This window comes from Hyaena hyaena, unplaced genomic scaffold (genome assembly GCF_003009895.1).
Source record: "Hyaena hyaena isolate Hyena2069 unplaced genomic scaffold, ASM300989v1 scaffold_584, whole genome shotgun sequence".
NCBI lineage: Eukaryota > Metazoa > Chordata > Mammalia > Carnivora > Hyaenidae > Hyaena > Hyaena hyaena.
Genome location: NW_024081205.1, coordinates 776209 through 785189, shown reverse-complemented (window position 1 = coordinate 785189; position 8981 = coordinate 776209). Strand labels below are relative to the sequence as shown.

The following is an 8981-nucleotide window of genomic DNA, read 5'->3' as shown; positions in this document are numbered from 1 at the left end:
CTCTGTCTTCTCGTCCCAGATGAGTGTGTCAGATTTCCAGGGCATCCGGTCCGTTCCCATTACTGAAAAATCTGCCCCCAGACCGCAGGAGGCCCGAGAAGACAACAAGCTTCCTCCTGCGGTTCTGCTCACCTATTTCCTGAGGAACACGGCGCTCTAGTTCGGAACTGGGCGGAAGGGCTCTGGGGAAGAGGGGACCCATATAGAGCTAAGTACCCTGAGAACTGTACCCTGCGGGGCTTAGGAGGCCTGGAGGACAAGGGGTGGAGCGCCCCCCCCTCCCCCCCGCAGGCCTTCCTCCAGGGCCTTCTGTGGATCCTCCTCGGTTTTCAGAAGAGGAAACCCGCCTGAGGTCACACTGCCAGGCCCCTGTCACCACACCTACATCTGGTGACTGAAGGGCAAAATGGGGGCGGGGAGAGCGAGGCTAAGTGGCCCCTCCTCGCCTTCGGGATCCCAGCTGCTGTTGGAAGATGCAGATTGGAAAGGAGAGAGCGAGGAGACAGAAGAACCAAAGGTGAGGACGCTTGCCGATGGAAAATGGCAGCTGGCCGGCCCAGTGCCAAAATTGTGTGTCTGGAGCACACGACAGGTGTGGGCACCCCACCTTGGCCTCCGGTTGTGCATCACCTTCTGCAGTGGGAGGGGTGCCTCGCTAGACACCCCCCCCTCCTGCCCCCGGGCCGTGTTGAGACAGGCCCCTGCGGGGGTGCGCCTCACGCCTAAGCTCTGCCCCAGGGCAACACTTACCTAGCACTAAGCAAGGTACACCCCGTTGCCCTCTCCTCCGGAGTGCTGCCTGGAGGAGGGACTGGGTCCCCAGATGACAGTTCCTTAGAGTCGAGGGATGGTAAATGCCTCTCACACTGTACCTCCTTCCCTGGGTGTGTGCAGTTCCCACCTCGAACTTTTCTGCAAAGCCATTTTCTCTGCTCTCCTAAAGCAACTTAGATCCCCAAGTACTGTCAGATGCGACCTTTGTGCATGGGCAACTCGGCCACAATAAGGAAATGGAATGTGGAAGTCCAGAAGATTCTTTTCATTTCTCATGAGCTATTTACTTATTAAAGTTTTTATTTATTTTGAGAGAGAGAGCATGCGAGCAGGGGAGGGGCAGAGAGAGAGAATCCCAAACAGGCTTCGCGTCTTCAGCACAGACCAATGTGGGGCCCGATCTTACAAACTGAGATCATGGCCTGAGCCGAAAGCCAGAGTCAAACGCTTAACCAACAGAGCTACCCAGGCACTCCAGTCCAGAAGATTCTGCCCTGCTTCCCGCCACGTGGAATGGCCCAAACTACAGAGACCTTCTCTTAGGGTCTCCTGTCCATGGTCTGCCAGTGAGCTTTCATTGTGGTGTTCCCTCAGAAAGCTGATGAGGTAAACTGTGTGATCTGTGCTTAAGTAAGGTACAAGGCGGCTGCCAGGGGGAGGGGACAGGGAGAAATTAACATGGCATAAGGAGAGCACCACCCTTGTCTGACACATTGGGGTTGCCTGTCCCGCCTCTAACCTGAAATCAGTGCTACTGTGCCGTGACCCAGGTGGTGTCCCTCTGAGTCTCAAGATTCCTTGTTCAGAAGGTTGCCGAGAAGGGTGAGTAGTCCTGCTCTGCCTACCTCACAGTGGTTTAGTAAAGGAAGTACACACGATCCAAGTGCTGAGTTACTGTAATTGTGCACCTGGCCCCTAGCTCCCCAAGACAGCCAGGCTTATGTGAGTATAAATTAGCACTTTGAGGAACACTCTGGCGATGTCTAACCTGGAGCTGCTCTCAGCCCACGACATAGCAACTTTATTTGTAGGTTGACATCCTGGAGAAGCAGCACAGGGAGGCAGGCTTGTCGGGGATCATGAAAACCTAGACACCACACAGTGCGCGTTCAGAGAAAGAATCAGGTGTGAAATAGTCACGTGGTGGAATGGCATACAGCAGAGAGCCAAGCGACCAGGGCTGCATGCCTCGGCACGGATGAGCCTCATAGGCAGCGCTGATGCAAAAAGCAACCAGCAGAACTCCTAATGTATGATCCCGATTATACAGGTTCAAAAATGTGAACATGTCGTGGATGCCCAAAGCTGCAAATGCACTGAATGTCACTGAATTTTATACTTTAAAATTGTCGGGTTTATGTAAGGTGAATCTCACCTCAAAAGCATATTTTAACTTGCAAAAGATATTATATCTTGGTTCAAAATATGGAGAGTATGTAATTATATATAAAACATACATATAAATATAATTATATATAATGAATGGGTGATAGACACTAACCTCAGCATAGCAGTTACCTCTCATGGGATAGGGAAGGTTATATGATCAGAGACAGAAAAGCAGTTTCATTTACAGATATGGTTTTATATCTTGAACTGGGAGGTGAGGACACAGATGTTTCTTAGATTATTCATGATACCTTTATTTTCTAAAGTATTTCAAGACATATTTTCTTAAATAGACAAGGTCACATTAAGAAAAAAATTTTTTAATGTTTATTTTTTTTGAGAGAGACACAGAGTGTGAGCAGGGGAGGGTCAGAGAGAGGGGGAGACACAGAATCCAAAGCAGGTCCAGGCTCTGAGCTGTCAGCACAGAGCCCGACGCAGGGCTCAAACTCACGAACTGTGAGATCGTGACCTGAGCCCAAGTCAGCCACTTAACCGACTGAGCCACCCAGGCGCCCCAGACAAGGTCACATTTAAACTTGCATTACCCGGTTCATTTTACAGAGAGATGTCCAATGGATTGGCAGCTCAGGGATGCAGGGTTTGCGGTGATGATGAGCCTACATTCCAGAATGATATTCCCAGATGGCTCCTGGATCATCTCCCCCGAGACCAGTGACTCACTGAGGCGAACTAAGAGGTGCCCCCCCAACTTCCCTTTCTCTGAAAAGCAGGGTGGGCAGCTAGGAGGGGAGAGGGGTCTGTGCTTGCACCGTACCCTCCCCCGGCACACCCAGTGGTTGGTGAATGCTGAGTCAGCCTTCCCGTTGCCCACATGGTCTTGACCAATGCACACAGGACACAAACAGGCCATATGCCAGAAAGCTGCTGCAGCAGGCCTTGACTTGTTAGATACAAATAAATGGTCCCTGACCCAGATAAATGAGCTTAAAATTTGAAGACACCAGACACTGAGTGGATTTTTTAGTAGAAGATATGGAGCTGTTCGTTTTCAAGCTCCGCCCAGCGTCCTGAGCTGTCCTGGTGGCCCTTGGGCCACAACTGTGACACGGGGCTGCTGTGGGTGCCTGCTGTGAGAGGCGTGGGCAGGCTCCTCGGTGTGGACCGTTGCCGCCCGGCTCTCTGGCTTTACCTCTTCCGCCTGACATCTTTGCGCTGCCGTAACCTAAGCCTGTCTGTGTTTGAGGCACCAGGACTGACAAATGGAAGACATTTTTTTTTAAGTCTGGAAGCTCTTGGGGGCCCTGAGTCTGGGGCAGGGTTGACCCTCTGTGTTCTGGACGCTTCACCAAGATTGCCTCATCTTTACTGTTGTCTTCAGCCGGACCTCGCAGTTCTGTCACAGCTCTGCCATGGAGCTCCATTGTGGGAACTTTGAATTTGAGGCTGTGAGGTCCTCAGACATAAGGAGGGGATTCTGCTCATTCCCAATCACATCCCCCCCAGCCCTCCTACACCAGCAGTGTCTCAGATGACCCATGTGTGTCCTTAGGCGCGCTGTGGACAGCTGGAGCTGGACATGATGAGAATAAGCATCACTGCACATACCTCTTTTGTCTCTGCAATTCCAGTAGTGTTTTCCACAAAACTGAAAATACCCCATGTGGTGTAATAAAAAATAATGTTTTGGGTGCAGTTCTGGGTTCCTAAAACCCTTGGAATTCGTATGCTCATGGAAGATTCCCTAGATAACTTCAGGATGGGGACTGGTCACCAGCGCAAAACCACCCCTGCAGCTAGAGGTTTAAAACATTTAGCCCCATCCCCCGGACCTCTGGGGAGGAAGGAGAGGCCAGAGATGGAGTCCATTCAGGCCAGTGATTTAATCAATTGTGCCTATGTTATGAGACCTGGATAAAAACGCCTCAACCAGAAAGTCTGGGGAGCTTCTGAGTCGGGGGACACATCCACGTATCGGGGAGGGTGGCGCACCCCAACTCAACAGGCACACAGGCTCTTGCGCTGTGCCCTTTGGGGCCACCTTCATCCGTTTCACTTGTATCATTTATAACAAACTATAAGTAGAGCACTTTCCTGAGCCTGTGAGTTCTGGCAAATTATCAAACCTCTTGGGGGTGTTTGTGGGCTGGGCAGGGGTGTGAGTAGTCTGCGCATCCCATTTTCAGCTGGCGTCTGAAGTGGGGGCAGTCCTGTGTGACTGAACCTTGCATCTTGAGGGGGGGCAGGGGGGTCTGTGCCAACTCTGGGTAGTCAGTGACAGAACTGAATCGGACCGTAGGACAACCAGATGATGTGAGAATTGGTTTGACCCCATTTTTGCATGTTAACACCGAACATCTACCACAGGTGACCTAGAGGCAGCGTAATCTGGTGAGACTCGCCCATCAGAGAGTGACCTGCATGAGCACATGGCTTGGCCCCCTGCCTCCTCTGCCCCATTTCTGCATCCATAAAACAAAGAGGAAGGATGAACTAATCTCAGGGAGCGAACACGAGGAATCTGCATTTCGGACAGGCAGTCAGGTGGTGCGTATGCACTCTGAAGTTGGAGAACCTCTGCTCCTTGCCTCCCTGCTTATTAAAAATAAAAAAGCCTCCAGCTATGCATTAGGAGAATTCCACCTTCCTTTATTCTCGCCACTTCAAATAATTCAAACTCCTAAATTCCTGCCGCGTCAGCACACCGTAACCAGTAAGCCCAGGTTTCTTCGCCACCGTCTGCTGAGACCCACCTGCGGGAACTTTAGCCTCCTTTGGAAAGTCTTTGGAAGCCCGGCAAAGAACTGAGCGGGAAGCCCCGTGAAGTTATCAGCAACTTGGAGAAGCAGCCGAAGTAAGGCCTGGGGAAGCAAGCAGGAAATTCCCACGACAAAATCCACCCAAGTCCCAACAAACACAGCTGAAGAGGCAGCGCTTTGCTGCCAGGTCGGCAACAGACGGCACGGCCCACGTGCACACACGCACGTGCTCACGCCAGCGAAGCTGAGTGTGTCGTGTGCCAGCCAGGTTGCCCTGCAGCTTGGAGAAGACCCAAGCCACCAGCGGCGGAACACTCCTGTCAAAACCAGCCCCGAGAGAGGCAGATTCCCCAGCTCCCTCTGGCCCAGCCGGCGCAGGTCTTCCTGCCAATGCGAGCTGGGCCTGCACCAGACTTTTCCCCTCTCTTCTCCCTTCTGATTATAGAAGGAAGCTGTTCATTGTTGGAAAAGCCGAAAGCAGAAAAATTGAACAGAATTTAAATCTCTCATCATCTGACTAACAGAGAAAACTGCTATCTTCATTTTGGGATACTTTCAGATGTTTTCCCATGTTTTTACATAGTTTTTCGTAAGGCAGATGGAATTATACTAGACCTGTGCGGCTCAACACAGAGCCTACTGACCACACATGGCTATTGATAAATAGGGGCACCTGGGTGGCTCAGTTGGTTAAGCGACTGACTTTGGCTCAGGTCATGATCTGAGTCCATGAGTTCAAGCCCCACGATGGGCTCTATGCTGACAGCACAGAGCCTGGAGCCTGCTTCAGATTCTGTCTCCCTCTCTCTGCCCTTCCCCTGCTCGCCCTCTGTCTCTGTCTGTCTGTCTGTCTTTCTCTCTCTCAAAAATAAATATTTTTTAAAAACTTCTCTTACCTTTTAAAAAAATGTTATGTCTTTATTTCATTTTGAGAGACAGAGATAGAGAGTGAGCGGGGGAGGGGCAGAGAGAGAGGGAGACACAGAATCTGAAGCAGCTCCAGGCTCTGAGCTGTCAGCACAGAGCCCAACGTGTGGCTCGAACCCACAGACTGTGAGATCATAACCTGAGCTGAAGTCAGACACTTAACCAACTGAGCCACCCAGGCACCCCAAAAATAAATAAATGTTTTTAAAACTTAAATAAACAAAATGAAAATTAATTTTCAAATTTTTAAGTAGACTCCACTCCCAAAGTGAGGCTTGAACTCACAACCCTAAGATCTGGAGTTGCATGCTCTACGGACTGAGCCACCCAAGTGCCCCTAAATTTAAATTTTAAATTCATTAGAATTCAAAATTGAAAAAAAAGAATTCAAACTTCAGTTTCTTAGGCACACCAACCAAACATTTCAAGTGCTTAGTAGTCACATGTGACCAGGGGCTACAACATTGGACAGTATGGACACCCAACATTTCCATCATCACAGGATTCTTTCGGATTGAATGGCTATATGCAATTTCGTATTCTCCTTTGTTTAACCTGTGGTACATACCGTGAACGTTTCCCATTGACTCAAACATTCTTTGAGAAAACTATTTTAACGGCTGTAAAAAAACGCTATTACGTGGTTGTGCCATAATTTATTAATACTGTTGGTCACTGAGGTTCCCCACTTTCTGTTGTTGTAAATAATGCCATGATGAACTGCCTTCTCCTTAGATCTTGATCTGTATCCTTGTTTATTTCTACATCACTTCTACAAGTAAAGTTATCAGGGAGGGCACACATTTTCAAAGCCTTGAAATATGATGTCCATTTACCTCCCAGAAAGTCTCCCTCCTCTCTCCAGCAGAGTGGTTGTGCTCCTCTCTTCCTGTGCAAACCCTCTGAGACCATAAGATTCAAAGCACCTTGCCTGCCTATCTCTGAGCATGGAGCCCAGGGCTTTGGGTGAAATGTGTCTGGAACTAGGAGGAGAATGTCCATTCATGGAGAAGACTGGACTAGGTCATGCCTGAGTGCCAGAACCTTCTGTGGTACCAGCTCAGCCCAGCCCAGCTCTGTCTCTGGAAGACGCATTTGAACAAGGCAGGCACCGATGGTTGATTTTATGAGTCAACCAACCAGCCTGGGCTAAAGAATGCCAAGATAGCTGCTAGTACAGGTCTGTAAGGGCTTTTCTGGGAGAGATTAGCATTTGAATAGGTAGACTGAGTAAAGGTCATTATCACCAGTATCGGTGGCCTTGCGTCATCCAATCCACAGGGGGTCTGGATAGAACGAAAGGTGGAGGAAGGCAAATTTGTACTCTCTTTGAGCTCAGACATCCTTCTCCCATCCATCAATGCTCCTGGGTCTTGGAGCCTTCGGACTTGGACTGAGACATACACGGTCAACTCCCCCTGGGTCTCCAGCCCACAGATGCTGAACATGGAACCTGGCAGTCTCTCTGTCTCCTAGTGCTGCTTCTCCTCTGGAGAACTCCGCTAACATTCATCATAAGCCTGCTTTGTGGCACATTCATCTGTGAGTTGCTCTAAACACTTTCTGAACCTAGTTAGCCTCTCACCTCTCAGGGCAATTGTGTTTTGTGCAGTTAAGAGGCGGGTCTTGAGGCCCCTGAGTTGCTCAGTTGGTAAAGCATCCAACTCGTGATCTCAGCTCAGGTCATGGTCTCATAGTTCATGAGTTCAAGCCCCACATCTGTGCCATCAGAACAGAGCCTCTTTAGGACTCTATCTCCTTCCCCTGCCCCTCCCCCATTTGTTCTTTCTTTCTCTCTCTCTCAAAATAACTTAAAAAAAAAAAAAAAGAGGTGGACCTTTAAGGCGTGCCTGGTGGACTCAGTCAGTAGAGTATGCAACTCTTGATCTCAGAGTCATGAGTTCAAGCCCCATGTTGAATGTAGAGCTTACTTTAAAAAAAAAAATGGGGAAGGGGGTGCTGAGGGCAGCACCTGGATGGCCCAGTTGATTAAGCATCTGACTTTGGCTCAGGTCATAATCTCATGGTTTGTGAGTTCAAGCCCCACATGAGGCTCTGTACTGACAGTTCAGAGTCTGGAGCCTGCTTCAGATTCTTGTCTCTCCCTTTTTCTCTGCCCCTCCCCTGCTCGAACTCTGTCTCTCTCTGTCTCAAAAATAAATTGAAAAGACATGAGGTAGGGCTTTACTACACTTCTCCCACACTTTCCCAGCAGTTCTGAGGTTTGGTCAACTAGTCCAAGTTTGCTTTAAACTCCCAGCGGCACAACCTCTGATCTCACTCCCTATCTTTACCTTCCCAAACTAAGGCTCCCCCTTCTTTTTTTTAAGGCATTATTTATTATTATTATTTTTAAGTAGGCTCCAGGCCCAGTGCAGAGCCCAACACGGAACCCAACATGGGGCTTGAACTCACAACCACCCTGAGATCAAGACCTGAGCTGAGATGAACACGAGTCAGATGCTCACCTAACTGAGCCACCCAGGCACCCCCTCCCCCCTTTCAATGGCTTGCCTGCCCCCCTTCTCATTTCAGCCCCTCTCGGTGTGTTCTCAGGTCTACCACATCCATCCTGACCTGGGACCGCCTGACCTGTACAAAGGACTCCAGATTTGGGTCCACGCCCCAAGCATCAGTTCTGGCACCATTGTTTCTCTTTTAATTTTGGCTGCTTCATACAGCCTCACTTTTGCTGTCTGTCAGATGGGGGTCTCTCTTGACAATTACGAAGCAGAGCAGGCTGGGCTTGTGGCAATGGCCTCATTCAGTGCATCCTTGGACGAGAGGGAGCCGATGAGGCCGGGGCCGTGGGAGCGGCGGAGCTGGCCCGGGCTCCTGGCGTGCAGATGGCGAGCTGGTCTGCTGCCAGCAAGACCCCAGGCCCCCAGGATGGGCGGGGTTAGGGCTACCCCAGGCCTCAGGGCTGCCGAAGTCTCCTTCCCTGGAGATGGGCAGCCAGTTTATCTGGAAGGAAACCATTTAAAAGCAACCCAAAGGCACGTCCATCTCAAGAGTCTGAGATGCCAGCAGCAAGGACGATAGCCCAGGACATGCACCGTTCTCAGGCAGCTGCCCTGGCTTCTCTCCCAGCAGAGTCATGGCAGAGAGGCTGCCAGCTGGGCCAGGGGCTGCTGTGTCCTTGTTCCCTAGTCAACCAGGACTCCCTTCCCC

The 8981-nt window shown here is 50.3% G+C and overlaps 1 long non-coding RNA gene across 2 annotated transcripts; it reads left to right on the top strand.

Annotated features, from left to right (window-relative positions):
• The first annotated feature begins 277 nt into the window (after window positions 1–277).
• On the top strand, window positions 278–5603 carry LOC120248209. 2 transcript variants are annotated; one of them, XR_005532521.1, is made up of 3 exons: window positions 278–517; window positions 2728–2863; window positions 4492–5603. It is a non-coding gene; the product is annotated as an uncharacterized LOC120248209 (long non-coding RNA). The 2 variants fall into 2 exon arrangements; XR_005532522.1 differs by lacking the exon at window positions 278–517 and adding an exon at window positions 1215–1596.
• Window positions 5604–8981: the final 3378 nt, after the last annotated feature.